This window comes from Bubalus bubalis, chromosome 24, assembly GCF_019923935.1.
Source record: "Bubalus bubalis isolate 160015118507 breed Murrah chromosome 24, NDDB_SH_1, whole genome shotgun sequence".
NCBI lineage: Eukaryota > Metazoa > Chordata > Mammalia > Artiodactyla > Bovidae > Bubalus > Bubalus bubalis.
In genome coordinates this window covers 12304954-12324689 of record NC_059180.1, presented here as the reverse complement: position 1 = coordinate 12324689, position 19736 = coordinate 12304954, and the positions used below count along the sequence as shown (strand labels likewise).

General features: G+C 48.7%; 1 protein-coding gene and 2 long non-coding RNA genes across 13 annotated transcripts in view; 1 reads left to right on the top strand and 2 right to left on the bottom strand.

Moving 5' to 3' along the window:
* The window catches only part of LOC123331531, a 32017-nt gene extending 30287 nt beyond the window's left edge, over positions 1 to 1730 (bottom strand). The window contains exon 1 of the long non-coding RNA XR_006548215.2: positions 947 to 1730. This is a non-coding gene — a long non-coding RNA (uncharacterized LOC123331531). The remainder of the gene's footprint in view (positions 1 to 946) is intronic.
* The window catches only part of AUTS2 (activator of transcription and developmental regulator AUTS2), a 1208197-nt gene that overhangs the window by 201492 nt on the left and 986969 nt on the right, over positions 1 to 19736 (bottom strand). The window lies entirely within an intron of this gene.
* Positions 1767 to 10024, top strand: LOC123331533. 2 transcript variants are annotated; one of them, XR_006548217.1, is made up of 3 exons: positions 1767 to 1898; positions 4072 to 4133; positions 9890 to 10024. It is a non-coding gene; the product is annotated as an uncharacterized LOC123331533 (long non-coding RNA). The 2 variants fall into 2 exon arrangements; XR_006548218.1 differs by lacking the exon at positions 9890 to 10024 and adding an exon at positions 7827 to 7962.

The following is a 19736-nucleotide window of genomic DNA, read 5'->3' as shown; positions in this document are numbered from 1 at the left end:
AGCATCATAGTAAAGGAAACAATACACCACCAAAGAGGAAAATCGCATCTTTATAATTACAGATTAGTCCTCAAACAAATTCCACCCTACACGCTCGCTCCACTTGGAGGCCATGTGACTTCAGTGGGGCTTGCCAGCCCCCTCAGCTATCAACAATTACAGTTGAACAGCGCAATCAGGAGATTTTTTTTTTGGTACAGAAAACCCAGACAGCAAAGCACTCTCATATGACCCTCTCATTTCGTTCTCCAGGAACGTGGAAAACACTGTTTCACAAAGCAGGGATGAGAGCTAATCCCACTGTAGGGAGCACCGAGCTCGGCTGTCTTCAGAGCAGCTGCATGTTAAGGTGCCTGTGTCAGAGATGAGCTATAATTTTTACAAAGGTTTGTATCAGACAGGAATTAGCAGCCTAAAGGAAGTCCTGCTTAGCCCAAGCAGGCACATCCTTCTATTAGGACTTCATCTAAATTTCCATCGCTTGAGCAAGGCACCCACATTTAATTCAACGCACCGGTTACTTATCCATTAAATGGGTTTCTTACCCATCGCACTGCTTATTTAATTCCTACCCCATGGCTCCCCCAAGAAATAAAAAGTGCACTATAATTATATAAACTCTTAATTAAACTGAAGAATTCAGTGTTGCCATTACCCCGTCAGTAATTCCACTCAATTAGGACAAAAGACTTCCATTTATTACTGAACTCCTAATTGCTACTCATTTTCCTGGTTAGTAATTGCCAATCCTATCAGACAATGTGCTTAAAGAAAATTCTGCCATGAAATGATATTTCTCCCCGTCAAAGGAAAGGTGGGATCAGAGAGCCCTTACGTGGTCAGGTGTCGGGTGCTGTGTCCAGCCCCGGGCACCTCCGGGCTGGGGATTTTAAAGGCGGACGCTCCCCGGGGTTGGTTCCTGGCGCTGCGATCATGGGAGACTTACCCACAGAGGAACGGAATATCCAGGTGGCCAGAGAATCCCAAAGCCAAAGCCAAGCTGAAGACAAAAACAAAACCCACGACGCGGTCTCGGGATTTCCAGAAGTTCAGAGTCTCCGGGAAAGGCGCCTCTGAGGTCCGCAGGTAGGCGGCATGTGCTGCGCCTCGGCCGCTGGAGAGCCGAGCCGAGGGTCCGAGGGGAGAGGGTGGCGGCCGCGCGGCGTCCTCACCCGGGCCAGCCTAACCCTCCTCTCCGGGGTGCGGGCACCGAGCGGCCGAGGTCGGGGGAAGCGGGACCGACAGCGGCTCCGGGAGCGCTCCGGGCAGCGGCCGCGCCAGCCGTCTACCCGCGGCGCAGGGAGGTCTCGGCCCCCGAGAAGCGCGCCGCCCGCCCGCGCCGCTCCCCGGCCCGCGGAAGGCCGTCCGCGCCACTCATGACCGGCTCTGCTAATTGGCCCCGAAGACTGAGACCCGCGGCGGGGCAACCTGACGATTTATGCCGGGCCCGGGGGAGGTCACCCGCGGTGCGCGCGCCGATTGGCTGCAGCGAGCCCGGCGCGCCGGCGCGGCCTGACCGCCTCCAGGCAGAGCGCGTGCACTTTCTGCCGGCTCCGCATCCCGACCCGGCAGGGAGGCAAGAACAGAGCAGGGCCGAGGATGGGGGTGAGGGGGTGGGCAGGGCCTCCCTGAAGCACTGTGAGGCTCGGGGGGCTGCGTGACAAATTGGCGGTCGTTGCCTGGAACCACAAGACAGCCCCACCCACCCAGCCCTGCGGTTTGGAAGAAACGTTCCCTGCTGTTTGAGTGTTTAGACGTTACAGCCTCTACCTGAGTCTTCAGTTGACAATGGGCGCACACAATTTACAGCCAGAAAATTCGGGTTATGAATTGACTCCAATCAACTTCACGGTTCACAGGAGGACACCAAAAATTAAAGGATGGAGTGGCTCCTGAAGGTGAGTGGGTGGAGAAGCCGGCTGGGCCTTAGGGCTCCTCCCGTCTAGGATTTTCAAAGAGCACATGAGCTACCCTTGTGGTCGCCTTCCTTGCACAGACCTAAGCTCAGGGACGCTTCCAGGAAGTCACAGCACAACACTGAATGATGCAGTTAGGTCAGATGGGCAGATCAAAGAATACTATCTGCATCTTACGTATTAAGAAACTGAGGCTTGGAATGGTTCTGAAACCTCCTTGCCCCTCAGCTACTCTCAGAGCAGGCACGCAAACCCAAGCTTCCAATTCCGAGTTTCCACCACAACACTTCAGTGCTCCTTCACCAAAAAGGTGTGCTTGAAGAGAGAAGTCCCTGAAGGAATAGTCAAAAACAAGTGGCCAAAGACACTCCTACAAATAGCATCGACCCCTAAAAGGCGTGGCTTCGATGTCAGCTTCGCAACTCTGCCCACAAAGCCACTAGCAATCATTCTTACTCTCTGCCTCAGTCGGCTGGTTCTGGATACGCGTGCCTGCCTGTGCGTGCTCAGTGGTGTCCGACTCTTTGTGACCCTATGGACTGCAGCCCGCCAGCCCCTCTGCCATGGAATTTTCTAGGCAAGAATACTGGAGTTGGGCTGCTATTTCCTCCTCCAGGGGATCTTCCTGGCCCAAGGATAGAACTCACATCTCTTGCATCTCCTGCATTGCAGGCGATTCTTTACCACTGAGCCATCAGGGAAGCCCTTCTAGACGTGTTTGGCGGTGGTAGTTTAGTTGCTAAGTCATGTCTGACTCTTGCAGCTCCATGGACTGAAGCCTTACAGTCTTTCCACATAAGGCGTTACAGGCGTAACCCCTCCGTCCATGGGGTCCTCCAGGCAAGAATACTGGAGTGGGTTACCATTTCCTTCTCCAGGGTATCTTCTCAACCCAGGAATTGAACCCGGGTCTCCTGCACTGCAGGCAGATTCTTTACCAACTGAACTATGTTTATCCCTCACCAAAGTCGGTGCACTCACCCACTCCTTCACCCATTCTGCTCACTGTTTCTAGTCCGCCCTTTGCAACCTCCATCCATAGAAGCAGCAGCTGGACAGAGCTTTCCTGGCCCAGGACTGGAAAGCTACTGTACCTCTCTGTGGCCCTAATGCACGGTCAAGAAGCATTCCTGCCTGGGCGCCTTGTGTTTGGAACTTGAATTTGCAGCGCTCAGCATCTGAGCCATCCTGTCATGTTCCCAAGCAGGGAGCAAGGGCTGCGAACCAGGGCTGTCAAAGGACAGGTTCTCAAAGCGTGGACCCTGGAGCATCATCCAGGGACCTCTCAGATCTGTGAATTCTTGGGCTGAACCCCAGATCTACTGAGTCAGAAACCCCAGGGGTGGGACCACCAGCAGTCTGTGTTTCTACAGGCCCTCCCGGTGATTCTGGTGCACACTCAAGCTTGAGAACTGCTGCCAGAAAGAGCTGCTTCCTGTGGTCATGTGAGCGAGGACAGAGCGGAGGCTATGGTCGAGGTGGCGCGGCCAGCATTGAGCGTGAAGAAGTGCCTGCCTTCCCCTCGGCCACAGTCACAGCCCCTCAAGGGAGGATTCTGGAAGGAGAGGAGCAGAGCTGCGGCCTGGGGCACTTTTTCGCTTCTAACTCTAAGGATCACCAGTCTCACCCCATCCTCCTCCTTTCATTTTGACAAGGGAGGTCACAGCATTGAGGGCAGCCTGGGCTGCCATGTTCTGAGACGTTGCTGGAGTGGGTAGTCATTCCCTTCTCCAGGGGATCTTCCTGACTCAGGGATCGAACCTGGGTATCCTGCATTGCAGGCAGATTCTTTACGGTCTGAACCACCAGGGAAGCCCAATTTATAGATGAGAAAATGGAATTATAAACATGTCAAAACCCCTGTCCAAGGTCACAGAGCTTGCAAGGGGCAGAACTGGATTCAAACCTAGGTGGTTTGGCTCCAGAACCCAAGCCCCTAAACCTAACGCTACTGCCCGTGCCAAAATGTTAAGGGAAACAGAAAGGGTCTGCCCTTTCCTTGGAGTTTCATACTGAACAAGCAACACAAATGTGAGGAAAGCATCTCACATGGCACATGTGAGTATTTTGTCTTATTGTGTGTTGGATTTTCTATTATCAGTGCGCATATATTACATTTGAAACACATAATTTTTAATTGTTATTATTTTTACAGACTGCAATTTCTGTTGAGGACTCAGCCATAAGGTGATGCGTGAACTCCCAGGAGACCTACAGGTTTGTTTCTTCGTGCTTGGTAGCTGCACAGTTTCTGAGAGCCGTGGCAACGGCAGCAGCAGCCAAGCTGAGGGGTGGGGGATTGCCTGCTCATGGCCACGCCCGTGTGCGAGAAGTGTGTGGACTGGGAAGCATGCAGCAGGCGGGGGAGTGTGAATGAGGCCTGGGGCACCTGAAGGTGTGTAATCATATTGCCAGGAACAAAGGCCTCCTTTCAAAGGTGAGCTGGTGTGGATCTCAACTCTGTTCTACCCCCAGTAATGGGTAACAGCATATCCTGTGAATCCAAAGGTAATTGGGGGACTTCCCTGGCAGTCCAGTGGTTAAAACTCTATTTCCACTGCAGGGGGTATGGGTTCTAACCCTGGTTGGGGAAGATCCCGCATGCCACACAGATCGACCAAAAAAACCCCCAAAACCAAAAAACCCATAAATAAAACATTTATTAAAAAAAAAAAAAAAGCTCCCAGGTGGACACAAGTAAATTAGGTCTCTCATACATACCTGATAAGCCCTGGCACCAGGCTATACTCAGCTGCACCCAATCTTTCTAATTTGCCTTGGAACTCCTACCAATCCACCAAGGGGGGAGGGTGTGGGAAGGGCAGGTGGTCTCACTCTTGTTTTCTGAGGTTTACAAAAGCAGAGACACTTGTTCAAGTCATAGCTGGGGGCAGGCCAGGACTAGAGGGCTTCTCAGGTGGCAGTAGTGGTAAAGAACCCTCCTGCCAATGCAGGAGGCGTAAGAAATGCAAGTTCATCTGGGGGCAGGAAGATCCCCTGGAGGAGGGCATGGCAACCCGCTCCAGTATTCTTGCTGGGATAATCCTATGGACAGAGAAGCCTGGCAGGCTATAGTCCATTGGGTGGCAAAGAGTCAGACGGTACTGAAGCGATTTAGCACATACAGGACTAGAACTCAAAGCTCCCAAGTCTTAGTTCAGTGTTGGCTTGCCACTGACCCCATGTTGCCTATCCAGGTACCTTTGGAAATCTGGATGCTGAAACATTAAGTACAGTTCCCTTTAACTCTGGTGTAAGTTACAGAGAAACAATTTAGCAGGCACTCTACTTATTCAAAGTGTTATAAATTTCTATACAATGAAACTAAACTTAAGAGTTCTTGCAGAAAAGCTACAGTCAAGGAGGAAAGCTACATTTTACAAACTACCTTTTGCTTAACAGAGGAGTTTTACAGCCTCTGCTACATGTGTGTTTGTTACAACTGGGAAATCTGCTATGTTTGGTTGTGATTTCTACATTCCTGCCACATTGTGGGAGATTCCCACACCTAAGGAGAGAACTCTTTCTTGTGTTTAGTTACAAGGCCTTCTAGTATATTTATGACTTCACAGAAATTTCTTTTCAGTCATAAAATATAAAAGTATGATGACTGGCTCAAAGGTCTGGCACGACGAGCGTAGGGACAAGTAAGTTACTTTCCTGGTGACTCAGATGATAAAGAATCTGCCTGCAGTGCAGGAGAGCTGGGTTCAACCCCTGGGAAGGGAATATCCCCTGGAGAAGGGAATGGCTGCCCACTCCAGTATTCTTGCCTGGAGAATTCCATGGACAGAGAAGCCTGGTGGGCTATAGTCCATGGGGTCACAAAGAGTAGGACATGACTGAGAGACAAACACTTTTACTTTCTCTTTTCACTCCAACAATGCTGCCTTGCTCTTCAGAGCAAGTCTGCACAGCAGCCACTATCGATCTAAAAAGTCCTTAAAATACAGGATCGGCATGCCCCCAAGAAGTTCAGATGCCTCAGGAAGGCGGGAGAGGGTAGGATCAAGGACTTTAGACCCAGAAAGATCTACGTTCTAAGGCTCACTCAGCCACCAGCCCAGCAGACTCAGCCATCACTTCGGCCTCCCTGGCCATCCTGTCCTGTGATAGATGAGAGCCTCATGGCCACCTGTAGGCCTTGGGAGAGGCAGCGTGGCCAGCACCCCAAAGCACTGCCCTTGGGCCAGAGGGGCTTGTCAGTACTTCTTTGGGCCCACTATTCCCTTGTTTTGGGGACTCTTCAGATACACAGATGGAAAACATGCTCCTGGTCACTGTTCTGTGAGGTCACTATTGACCTGAGAACAGCGGTTTGGAAGCAAGCTCAGTGCACGGTTTGAACACATCAGTGGCGGGGGCCCTGCTGCTCCCTGTCCCTGCCAGGAGGGAAAGCAGTGTTTCTAGGCTCTGTGTCGTGATTGGTGGAGGAGGTAGCCGGAGAGGAAGAGGATGCTTTTACGACAGGTTTTGTCACTAGGCCTGAGAACAACTCAGGTTGCCCCTCCCCGCCCCCAGCCCCCCAGCAGCTTGGGGGATGAGCTAAGTAACAGAAACGGAACAGAAACCACTGGTGATATCCCCATGACTTAGGTCACTATTTTTCAATGGGGTTTTCATATAATGGGCTGGTTTCTGCCTCCTCTCCCCATGAGCCCAGGCAACCCCTTGGTTCCCCACCACGGTCTATCCATGCAGCCCCACTTCTCCCTGCTGGGCAAGCCTGGGCTATTAGTGCCCACATGGGAGGAGGGGCGGGAGGCTATTCAGCCCCCAGACCCACCCTCCATGCTAGTGGAAGGCCCAGCTCACGTCCAGCAGTGCACGCTGCAAAGGCCACAGCTCCACCACCAGTGGGGGGCTGGCGCCCAAGAAAGAGGCCCCCCCACTGGGTGAGTGCCCGCCTTTTTATGCCTTTTAACGGTTGCCGCCTTGGTAGGAAATGCTCTGAAGGGATTTTGGAGGACATGGGGTATCTGACAAACGTTTCAAAGTCGATGCTTCACTTTCAGTGAACATCAGCTTTGTAACCCCTGACATAGAGACTGGAGTCTGAATATGCTTAGATCTCAGAATGGAAGGGTTTCTAAAGAAAAACTCCAGAAATACCCGAATTCAGATGTTTAAAAAAAAAAAAAAAAAGTGTGAGAATCAAGAACAAAGCCAGCGAAAGCAGAGGGAGTGAATAACCTTTCATTTCAAGCCGGTTTCCCCACTAGAGACAGTCATGATCTGCGCAGGACTATTTGATGCAAATGCCTCTCAGAAAAGAGCCAGTGGATAATAGATAAAAAGATTATCTGTGACATTATGAAAAATGAAAGTTTAAAAATGGCTACAAGTCCCATAAAAAAAAAAATCCTAAACTTTGTTCAGTCTTGTTGAAAGGCAATGGCGGAACTGTTTGATTCAGCCCCTGGGGTCTCTGCCTCTTCCGCCATTGTTCTAATGCCTTCCACCAGCTCATCAGTTTTCAAAAATCTTTCCTGCTGTTTCCTCTTTGCTGGAAACATAAGGTCCAAGAAGCTATCAGAGCCCCTGTTTCCTTTTCCTAACTTGACTCTGATGCTGGAAATTCAAGTGCTGCAGCCCCTGCCCTGCTCTCTTCCCTTCCCTGCAGTCCCCCTCTGTGCTAAACCACCGGCTGTACACTTGATTTAACAGATGAATTACAGATTCAAGGCATGGGCTTCCAGGGCAGGAAAGAGTCTGATTTTTGTCCAGGTCTCTCTTGATTGGCTCAGCATGGAAGTCTTTCATTTAATGGGCCAGGTCCTGCTGAGAACACCTCTGCTGGCACCACACCGATTTCTTTCTTTGCTGGAGAGAGGAGCAGAGATCCTAAAGAGAGATTTTCCATCTTCTGGATTTCTGGCGTGCTCACTAGGTATCATACTTTTTAAACAGAGCATCACGGGCGTAACCCAAGACTCCAGGAAACACGGGATTCATCTGACCGGCCATCTTTGATCTCAGAGTTGGCTGGGGTGTGGAAGAACCAATGTGAACACCTAGGCTACAGAAACATGCCTTTGTCTCCCAGCCAGGGAGGAGGCAGCCTGGTGCTGCCGTTCAGCAGGAGGGTCGAGAGATGGACTACCTGCTTCAGATTCCAGATCCAGTGCCTACTGACTTAGAGTATGTTTCAGTGCCTGAACTCCTCCATTTGAAAAACAAATACAGAAGATCATTAGACAGAAAGACGTAGGACACTGCTGGTATTTGACTGTTTGGGGAATACCAAGCCTGGCGTGCTGCAGTCCATGGGGTTGCAAAGAGTCGGACGCGACTGAACTGAAGATGATTAGACTGTGCCTCAAAAACTGCTGATAGTATGTGCCACGAAAATTTGCCATTCTCTTTTCAGAATAAAAAATGGCAATTTCAGGTGACTCATCCAAACACCTCCTTCGGAGGAATAAGAGCAAACAACCAGATGAAGCGCTTGACCCACGTGCCTGGCATGCAGTGTCCCATAAAGGTCAGCGCCTGCTGCCACCGTCAAGAGGCTCACCTCAGTCTCTCACTGAACTGCACGGCGCTGTACCAGGCATTCAGAAGCAAAACACCCAAATCTGTGCCCAGGACCGCCTGCCCACGTGAACGAGTGCTTTGTTGTTCAGTCACTAAGTCGGGGCCGACTCTTTGTGACTCCGTGAACTGCAGCATGCCAGGCTTCTCCATCCATCACTATCTTTTTGAGTTTGCTCAAGCTCACGTCCATCGAGTCGGTGATGCCATCCAACCACCCCATCTTCTGTTGTCCCCATCTCCTCCTGCCTTTAATCTTTCCCAGCATCAGGGTCTTTTCCACTGAATCAGTTCTTCACATCAGGTGGCTAAAGTGTTGGAGCTTCATCTTCAGCATCAGCCCTTCCAATGAATATTCAAGGTTGGTTTCCTTTAGGATGGACTGGTTTGACCTTGCAGTCCAAGCGACTCTCAAAAGTCTTGTCCAGCACCACAGTTTGAAAGCTTAAATTCTTCAGGGAAGTGCTTTGAGCACAGTAAAATACTACGGAAATCCACAGAACCCCACTGACGACCTCAACACCCTTCCAACTTCCAGTCAGTCTAGCTGTTTCCACAGCAGCATCAGGACCGCCAAGAGTTGACCTATCAGGGCTCTCCACTGCTGTTCATGCAGCATCTTAATTACCCTGCCCTGAGCTCACTGGTAATCAGGTTTTCTTTCTACTCTCCACTGGTGATTGGTGCAGCCCTAAGATGTGAAATAGTGCTCAACTGGGCTTTGCTCAGTAAGTAAATTGGAGCCAAAAAGAGTATCAGAGGAGTCGGTGATTGTGGCTTCTCTATGAAGAAGAAAAGCATGGACCCTGAGCTTACCCAGTGCCTTGAGAAGCCCAGTGTGGACTTGCAGTGAGAAGCTGCACACGTCTTGGGTTGGGCTGGGCCAGCCCTCTGCCTGTGAAATGACAGCGAGCCCAGGAGACAGGAAAACCCACAGTCACCACCACTGCACCCGCCTGGCCACGGTGCTCCCGAACCTGGACGTGGGACCTGGCGTTTGAGAGGTGCTCTGGGCCTGCGCTAACGCAGATTTCCTGCCTCTGTCCTTCCTCCGAGGCCGGCTCTGGTGTGCAGATAGCTTTGGCTGCAGGCTCAGCCTGCACCCCCTGGCCAGCCCCACCCAGATGCCTCCTTATTCTGGCTCTGTGTCTTGGCATTAAGAGGCATAGCCATCTTATCAAGGGCTCTCTTCCCCTCCCAAATTGCATTTGACCAGTTTCATTTCTGCCTGAAATTAAAACACAGAACTTATCAATCCCAGGCTGTCACAGCATGAATGAAACCCTAGAAATAAATCCAGTCTAATGACAGAGCGATCCAGAGACCTCAGTAGGGAAACAAGATACTTTGTTTAATAATTATCAGCCTCTTTCAGGGCCTGTCTGCCAAAGCAGTGGTGTCAGAAGCAGCAGAGAGAATTTTTTTTTTTTTCCCCACAGATTTCATCCTGGGAAAGACTGAAGCCATTTCCAACCAGACTGGACGCTTTTGATTTACATTTCTGGTATTAAATGCAGAGCGGCTGTCTGCATTTATGCTACAAGGCATTACTTCAGTGCGAAGAACCGGGGTGGTGGCAGGACTGCAGTTTGCTAATGAACAAGCTTATCTGGAGGAAAACAGCTTTTCACACCGTAACAAACAATGCACACCTCTTAGATAACAAATTCAATGGCAAAAAAATATAGCATTGTACGTGTCCCAGTCCCATAATTCAATGGAGGCACTTGCAGCATTAGTGGTTTACATTAATTTTTAAAATTAATTTTGTTTGGCCCGCAGGGGAAATATTTTCCTTTTTGTGTCTGATATCCCGCAGCTCATTAACACTGCTTACTGCGGCTCTACGAGACTATCCATAATCGTCCACTTGGTAGCCAGAGGCCATTTTTAAAACAAAAAAGCTGGAAGAGGGGCAGACAGCAGGCTTTTCTGCTTCCTTCTACAAAGACCCCTCTTCCAGCTTGACACAGCGCTTGGCATCCATGGAAGCAGGGGCCTCTGCAAGCCTTCTGGGCTGGGCGGCTCCAGGTGGCAGCACTCACGGGGGCCACCGGGCGCCTCTGGCTGAGTCAAGAGGCTCTTTCCTCCGCTGGTCACCATCACTCCCCGCAGAGCAATGGCGTCCAGACCTCACGATGCTCAGGATTACCTGGGCAGCTTCTGCAGAGATATAGATGACTAGTTGTGTTTGACTAGTGTGTTTGACTATTCCTGACACCCGGGAATCCTTTCCTCTTGCCTCTCCTCCCTTCCCATGAAGGGGTTAACCACTGGCTACCAGGAAAACAAGCCCCCCACCCCCTCCTGCCTCTGCCTGGGGCACGGAGACAGGGAATTCACTGCTAATCACTGCGGTTGTGATTTCTGATTTCAACTGGCAGCAAAGAGAATTGAACCAGAGTCCCCTGAGAGCAGCCAGCTCCATGAGGCAGACCTTGAGCTTGTTAAGCTGTGGTGCTGCCATGCGATTATCAATTTTAAATTAATCTCCCCAGTCTCTTTAAAGTGGTTGCTAAAAATATAATCTCTGGGATATCTTACCGTAAGACTTAACTAAAGGGAAAAATTTGGATAATAATTAAGTGCTTCCCTCCGTCTAAGCTTTCTGTAAAATGCTTCTGGAGACCTGGCTAAGCTGCTGGCAGTAGGAAGGCCAGCCAGGGGCAGGGGCAAGGTCTGAGTGAGCTGGTTTATAAGTTACCCCACTCTCTCTAAATAAAACTTATTTGGACAAAAGGTGAAAGATACAATGCAACACTGTTTTAAAACAAATCCTTCCCTATTTTTTAACCCAAAGAGTTTTGGGAGGGAGGGCCAGAAAAAATTGTCTAGACACACTTTTGCTAAGCTCGTGAGGGAGTTATGAAAGGACTTTATAGGGACATAATCTAGGGTTATATATACAGCACGTTTTTTTAAAGGCGGCAAAATGGCGCGACAATCTGAACAAAGGTGAAAGGAGTTCTTATGTGTAAGACAGGGGTTCTCCGCAGAACATCTCTGGCCCTACAGAAAGCTCCAGTTAAGTACAGACATAGGGACTTCCCTGGTGGTGCAGTGGGTAAGAATCTGCCTTCCAATGCAGGGAACATGGGATTGATCCCTGGTTGGGGAACTAAGATCACACAAGCTGCGGGGCAACTAAGCCTTCGTGCCACAACTGCTGAGCCTCAGCTAGAGAGAATCCCGTGTGCCACAGCGAAGATCCTGCCCGCTACAAATAAGACCCAACACAGCGAATAAATAAATATTAAAAAGAAAAAAAAAAAAGAGCCGACATAGTTTCTGGCCTGGATGGGAAGGGAGTTTGGGGGAGAATGGATACGTGTATGTGTGTGGCTGTGTCCCTCTGCTGTGCACCTGAAGCTATCACAACATTGTTAATTGGCCATATTCCAGTATGAAATAAGAAGTTAAAAATAATTATAGGAACATTTAAAAAGAAAAAAAAAGAACAGACACAGTTTCTAAAAGTCACTAAGAACGATGAAGAAGAAAACAGACAAGAATTCATTAACAAACCCCGAGCTAGTGGTAAAGAATCCGCCTGCCAATGCAGGAGACGCAAGAGACGCAGATTCAATTCCTGAGTCAGGAAGATCCTCTGGAGAAAGAAATGGCAACCCACTCCAGTATCCTTGCCTGGAGAATCTCCACGGACAGAGGAGCCTGGCGGGCTGCTGTCCATGGGGCAGCAGAGTTGGACACGACTGAGCGCTGAACAGCAACTGCAGCTTTTTGCCAGGAGAAAAGGTGCTTCTAGACCTGGAAGCAAGTCTCAAATTTCCCCATGGGGGGTGGGGGGGATACTTCGTGCTAGTTGTCCTCGCCCTGTCTCCTGACCTTCCTATGCCTTTGGGCAGTGTGGTGGGGAGATGGATCCTTTAAAGCAACAGCGCGTGGACAGATACGTGCACTTTCCATGAGTGGCCACAGGCATTTGAGAGCCCAGCCCCTAGTGGGCCCAGGAGGAAGGCCTCTGCAGGGCCCCGCCAAGGGCACTTTGTAAGCCAGTGTGCTAAGGAAGAAGGAGGCGGGCAGGGAGAATGGGAAGAAGGGGATTCAGGAAAGGATGTGTGTGTGCCTGCTCAGTCACTCAGCTGTGTTTGACTCTGCGACCCATGGACTGTAGCCAGCCCAGTTCCTCTGTCCATGGAATCTTCCAGGCAAGAATACTGGAGTGGGTTGCCATTTCCTACTCCAGGGGATCTTTCTGACCTAGGGATCAAACCTGTGTCTCTTGGGGCTCCTGCACTGGCAGGTGGATTCTTTCCCATTGAGCCAGCTGGTTACAGATCTGAAAAAGGCCAAGAAGAAAGACTTTCACACAGCCACTCTGTGTCTTCTTTTAATGATAACCATAAAGAAAACTGTGAAATTTGTAAAACCCTATTCTGTAAACTTCCTTTCTTCAGTAAGAACAAAGGATAAAGTGACTCATTACCTGTACTACCAACGAGATGTGTGACCTTGAGAAAGCAACCTAACATCTGTAGGCTTCCATGGTGAAAGGAAGGGGCTAGATAGGACAAGTTCTAAAATTCTCATTTTTGTTATTTTGGGCAAAAACAAACGTTGCTATATACAAGCCAAAGCTCAATTTTGGTGCCACCTTTGACCAAGTGATAAAAAATTAGAATGGAGAAACTTTAAAATAGACACATACGGTATGAACAGTATAAAATATAATAGCTTGAAGAAAAAGCCAATTACACCACATTGGAAAGTTGCCTGAAGAAAAATGGAATAAGTGATTGGAAAGTGTTTTTTACACAAGTGGAAGTTTCCCAAAACTTTTCCTTTGGCACTCAGGGTCCACCTCTGTCTGTTAAGGCTCTGGGTGGGTAGGGAGTCAGGAAGGTGAAGGAATCTGGTAACAAACAGGGTGCCTCTTAAGAAACGGCTTGGGCATATGTAATCCTTGTCAGAGTAAGTAGTGCATCTTGACTTTTTCGGTTGTTGTTGTTGTTACAAATCTACTCAAAAATCTGATGAAAAGATATGGACCTTCTTCTGAGGCAAATGTACAAGTGCACAAATAAACAAAACTTGAAATCCACTTTTGATTCTTGGGCTCCTTGAAGCTTATCCACAGACCCCATAGTGATGGATTAATTACAGATCAAGCTCCCTGTCTTAGGCCTAGACCCTGGAACATCTATTAACTCTCCCATTTGCCTGGAAGGTCTTGGTGTTCCCATTTTCTCAAGAAGAAATTTATTTTTCAATTAAAAAGTAACCTGATTCTCCCCACACACGCCAGCAATTCTACAGGGAGTCTGGCGTGTTTGGCTGGAGAGCAAGGTCGACAAAGAGAAGACCCGCAGTTGTAGCCCTGAGGACCAAAGCACCTTCAGGGGTAGGGCTTATATCCTAAGGCTTAATTTGGAACCCTTTTCCCACAGGAGACAATTCCTCGGGGCAAATATGTAGGCGGTCCCTACCCCACTAGAAATTGCCTTCTTTCTGACCTACTTCACCTACCTCTGTGACCTGCTCTCCTTCCTGAAGAACTAAGAGGCCATGTGGTACCCAGTGAGGGGGAGGGCGGACAGGAAGCAGCCTCCTGGACTGTCGATGGGGCTGGGCAGCACACCTACCCACTCCCGTTCAGCAGGCAGCCCAGCGGCTGCCCAGCGCACATCTGCACAGCCTAAGGTCAGTAGGAAAGCAGCCTGGCTTCCAGCCTTGAAGCTCCGCTCTTCTCCGGGTTCCGAGAGTGAACCTGTCAAGTATGTTGACTCTAATTGGCACTGGGCTGCTGGCGGCTTTGAGGCCCGATACATTTTAGAGAAGATGGTTCCACCAAGCCACTGCTGGCTATTTTCAAAGGCCCTATCATGTGAATACCCAGGTCACTAAAATCCTTGATCCTGGTGTGGAAGGCATCTCGGCGTCCACTGTGCTAACAATCAGCTTCACGGCAGTTGGTCATCCTCTGTGATCTTCCTGCTTCTTCCAGGCTGATTATGAATCATATGTGATGAGGAGAGAAATGGTGCCTTCAGGGCAGCTTTGCCCTAGTTCCCAACCTAGCCAATCTCTCAACTAAATGGGTTCGAACACCTCTCCTCAACCAAGTGACAAGCAAGGCAACTACACCAGTGGAAATGTGAATCCAATCATTTAGCCCAAGTGGAGAGAGTCCTACAAGATGGGTTCCATGACACTAAAGAGCTTGACTCATGTCAGGGGAAAGCAGTCCACAGATCCCTGGAAGAAGAGCTTGAAAAAATGCTGTAGTGATTGCACCTATTCTGCCCTATGGGCTTCCCTGGTGGCTCCGTGGTAAAGAACTCGCCTGCCAATTCAGGACACACAGGTTCGATCCCTGGTCTGGGAAGATCCCCTGGAGAAGGAAATGGCAACCTACTCTAGTATTCTTGCCTGGAAAATCCCACAGACAGAGAAGCCTGGTGGGCTACAGTTCATGGGGTCCTAACCAGTTGGACACAACTTAGTGACTGAACAATAACAACATTCTGCCCTGTCCCTGGACACCTGAAACTCATCTCTCCAGTGCTTATGAAGATGTGATGGGATGTTCCATCAGGAAATATGCAAGCGAGACTGCTGACTTGATTTCTAATGAACTAAGGCAAAGAAGAAGAAACAAAACCACACTGATTTGCATTAGGAAAGTACCCAGGGAAAAAAATTCTATTGTCTCAAGAAAAAAAAAAAATCCTTAAGAGCCAAGCTGTTCATCTCAATTGCATCTGGATTATTACTTGAAAAGATTAATATCTCCTAACATGACACCTGGGCTTCCCAGGTGGCACTAGTGGTAAAGAACCCCCCTGCCAATGCAGGAGACGTAAGACGTGGGTTTGATCCCTGGGTGGGGAAGATCCCCTGGAGGAGGGCATGGCAGCCAACTCCAGTATTCTTGCCTGGAGAATCCCATGGACAGAGGAGCCTGGAAGGCTACAGACCGTAGGGTCACAAAGAGAGTCACAAAACTGAAGTGACTTAGCACACACACACAATGTGACTTTTATCAGGATTGTATACAAAGATAGCAAACTTGCCAAATTTGATTTTTCTAAGATGTTCCTTTTTAAAAAAAGGAGTCTTAAATGTGTTGGTCTGGCATTGGCTAACAACATCCTTGACCAAATAAGTACCTTGGGGAAAAATACTGGGCTGTCCAAAAAGTTCATTAGGTTGTAACATCTTACAGAAAAACCTGAGTGAACTTTTTGACCAATCCAATAACTTACCTGGAGGGTATGTCTCAATAAAGCAGGCTTTATTTTTAAAAAATTGAATAAAAATAACACAGTTCACTGTAGATAAGAACAATTTGTTAAGTCTGACTACGGAACAGTTTTATTTCTTAATTCAGAAACAGGGAAAAGGAATGAAGAAAAGGGTTCTTTTTTTTTTTTTATAACTTTATAATTAACTCAATGGGAAATCTAGAAGAAGCTACCTTTTTACCAGTGCTCTGGTTAACTAACTACAGTTGGAAGAAAAAGAACTACTTCAGCAAAATGAGGTAAAACGTGTCTGCACTCAGAGTAAGGACATTTAATCTCCAGTGTCACCCCCATCTCAGGGGACTTCATCTGTCAAAAGAGGGAGACATACGAAGCTCATACTTCCTCCCCTTCGAGCCACACCCCTGGCAGACATCACTAATCAATCCAGCCCTTTATTCCTTCTTGGTTCAGAGTCCTCAACACACTCCAAGCTGCTACCTAATAGTTGAGAGACCGCACGACAACTGAAATTTATCCATCAGCCCTACACAGGATGAGCTTTAAGGCTCTGCTGCTGCTAAGTTGCTTCAGTCGTGTCCGACTCTGTGCGACCCCATAGACAGCAGCCCACCAGGCTCCCCAGTCCCTGGGATTCTCCAGGCAAGAACACTGGAGTGGGGTGCCATTGCCTTCTCCGTTTAAGGCTCTAATTAGCTTGAAATTTCTAGGATATCATCTGTAAATTATTTTTATATCCTACTAGAAGTCCACTGAGGGCAAAACATATATGGACAAAGAGTGTTTTATGAGCTTGCCACAGAGGGGGAAAAGGTATGCTCTTAAACTAAGTAATTCTCACCACAGCTGAGGCTATACATCAATTGTCTATCAACCCAACTGATAAACCCAAAGTGCCAATAGTCTCAGACAAGTCAGTATCAACTCATCAGTTAGGCAGCCAGACTGGTCTAAGTGTAGTGTATCACTTATCCTGCCTTGGACCATAACAGGATTTAAGGTAGCTTTGAAAGACAATGGAAAAAAAAAAAAAACCCATTTAAAAGATCACTGGTAGATGAGAAGGAAAAAAGCAGCAAGGTAGCATGCATAGTAAAGGCAAGAATGAGTTTTGCCTGTCACTTGTTTACAACGGGTGGGCCACAAAGCTGACTCATGGCTTCTAGCAGCAACTGTGAAGAGGGCAATCGGCTCAGCCACAGTTCACAGGGCCGCCAGATAAAGAGAAAGAGACTGTTCAGAAGAAGTTCAACTCCTCCTGACTCTACAGCCAGACTGCTATTTCTCTGACAAGATCTCCATGAAGAAAACATGCAAAAGTGTTAGCAGCCAGTAGCTCACCTGTGTCCTACTCTTTGTGACCCTATGGACTGTAGCCCACCAGGCTCCTCTGTCCAAGGAATTCTCTAGGCAAGAATACTGGAATGGGTTCTCTTCTCTAGGGGACCTTGCTGATCTAGGGATCGAACCCGAGTGTCTCGCCTTGCAGGCGGGCTCTTTACCATCTGAGCCACCAGGGAAACCCGAAAACAGCAAACAATATACTAAATATTTATCCACTCATTCGTTTACAAGTCCCAGCAATGAGTGTCACACACCACTGGGTCCTCCTGCGGGGTTTCTGGGACAAGAATGCAGGGAAGGAGAATGCTGTGGCTCTCCAGAGGATCTGGAGAAATATTTCCCAAACTATAGTCCAGGGGACCCATGAAATGGTAGTAGGTGTTCCATGGCCAACCCTGTTTGGAAAACACAGCCCACTATTCCCACAGGCACCCTCACCTGTCCAAATAAATTTGCTTACTGTGATCTCACCCAATAATTCTAAGCAAACTCTTTTATTTCAGGGACACATTAATTACTTCATGGCAAATAGATGGGGATAAAATGGAAACAGTAACAGACTTTATTTTCTTGAGCTCCAAAATCACTGTGGATGGTGACTGCAGCCATGAAATTAAAAGAGGCTTGTTCCTTGGAAGAAAAGCTATGACAAGCCTAGACAGGGTATTAAAAAGCAGAGACATCACTTTGCTGACAAGGGTCCCTATAGTCAAAGCTATGGTTTTTCCAGTAGTCATGTACGGACATGAGAGTTGGACCATAAAGAAGGTTGAGCACTAAAGAATTGATGCTTTTGAGCTGTGGTGTTGGAGAAGACTCTTGAGAGTCCCTTGGACAGCAAGGAGATCAAACCAGTCAAATCTAAAGGAAATCAACCCTGAATATTCATTAGAAGGACTGATGCTGAAGCTCCAGTTTTTTGGCCACCTGATGCAAAGAACTGACTCACTAGAAAAGACCCTGATGCTGGGAAAGATTGAGGGCAGAAGGAGAGGTGGGAGAAAGAGGATGAGATGGTTGGATGGCATCACTCACTCAATAGACATGAGTTTGAGCAAACTCAAAAAGATAGTGAAGGACACGGAAGCCTGGTGTGCTGCAGTCCATGGGGTTGCAGAAAGCTGGACACGACTGAGTGACTGAAAAACAACAACAATAACACTTACTAATATCTTATGGGAAGAGTATTCCAGGGAACATTTCAGAAAGTGCCAATCTAGAGGGAAAGGACTGAATATCTTTTCGACATCCTTTTAAAATGTAGCTTCTCTCCATGAGGTTTAGAGAGCTGCAGGTAATGAGTCTGATAGGCATTTCCCGGTGACTCCCTGAAAGAAAGTGAAAGTCACTTAGTCATGTCCAACTCTTAGCGACCCCAGGGACTGTAGCCCACCTGCTCCTCTGTCCATGGGATTCTCCAGGCAAGAATACTGGAGTGGGTTGCCATTTCCTTCTCCAGGGGGTCTTCCTGACCCAGGGATTGAGCCCAGGGTCTCCCGAGTTGCAGACTGATTCTTTACCATCTGAGCCACCAGGGAAGTCCCTGGTGACTCCCTGGGAGGCGTCAATCCTCAGTCTCCACTGTGTGCCTGACCGTGCATGAATGCGCACAGATTGGGATTCTGAAAGAAGTAAGTGCAACCTCCAACTGTTCAAGTTTCACAATAACCGTCCTTCCTCCCCCGACATGGAAGCGCCACCATGGCCCAAGGGCAAAATGGAGTCTTCAAGGTCAAAGGGATCACTGTGTAAGAATGAAAGATGTGTGTATGGGGGGCAGGAGTGGTGGTGAGGAGCTATGACAGAGCTGAGCCTGGCAGCGCCCCTCTCCACCCCACCCAGATCTCATGGATTACCTCTTTGACCCACTTCTTTGTAGCTCAGAGGGTTCAGAGGAGAGTGGGCCATGCAGGCAAGCTCTAGCCCAAGCCTTGTACTTTGGGGCAAGAGGGGCCACTGCGGTTGACTCTCAGTCTAGTAGGACATCAGGCTGCAATTTGTTAATAAAATCTGTACATCATCTGCCTAGAGTTTCCCCTCTGCAAACCTAGGAGGCCAATTAGGGATCTGGATCCCAAGACACAACTGCTCCTGGAAACCCAGCTAACTGGAGTCTTGTCAATCCATGAAGCACTGACCACATGTATGAAAAGCAGAAACCGACCAGGTAACTGGGGATGCCTCTGCTGCCCTTCTCCAAAAGGAATGACTACTCGCAACCTGAAACTTAAAAATAAACCATGTACCCAATCTCAATAAACTGAACTCATAATGAGAGGGCCGGTGACTGGGTGGTATGTTGGCGGGCACGGAGCCGCCTGGCAGTATATTACAGCAGGTTATTTCTCAAGTTCCCACGATGCGCTCCTAATGGGTATAAGGATGTGCTGACTTCCAAAGTGGGACTGACAGGCCCGCAGTTAACTGTCATTTCCATCACAGACTTAATAGCTTTGCCAGGCATCCTCCCAGCCAACGAAGAGAAGAAAGGTCTTGCTATATGACAGCATTCAAAAAGAATGCATGTGAATGCCATTATGGTATTGAAAGTGTCAGGTGCCAGCAGAAGGGCCCTGATCAGACAGACAAGCATCGGGCTGCATGCTTTAAGGTTATTCGAAGCCTGTCATTTCCATTAGCTGGCTAACCACAAGTGGGATCATTCATTAGCCGGCTTTCTTTAGTACCAAGGTGGGGCCGAGGGTGGGGGCGGGGG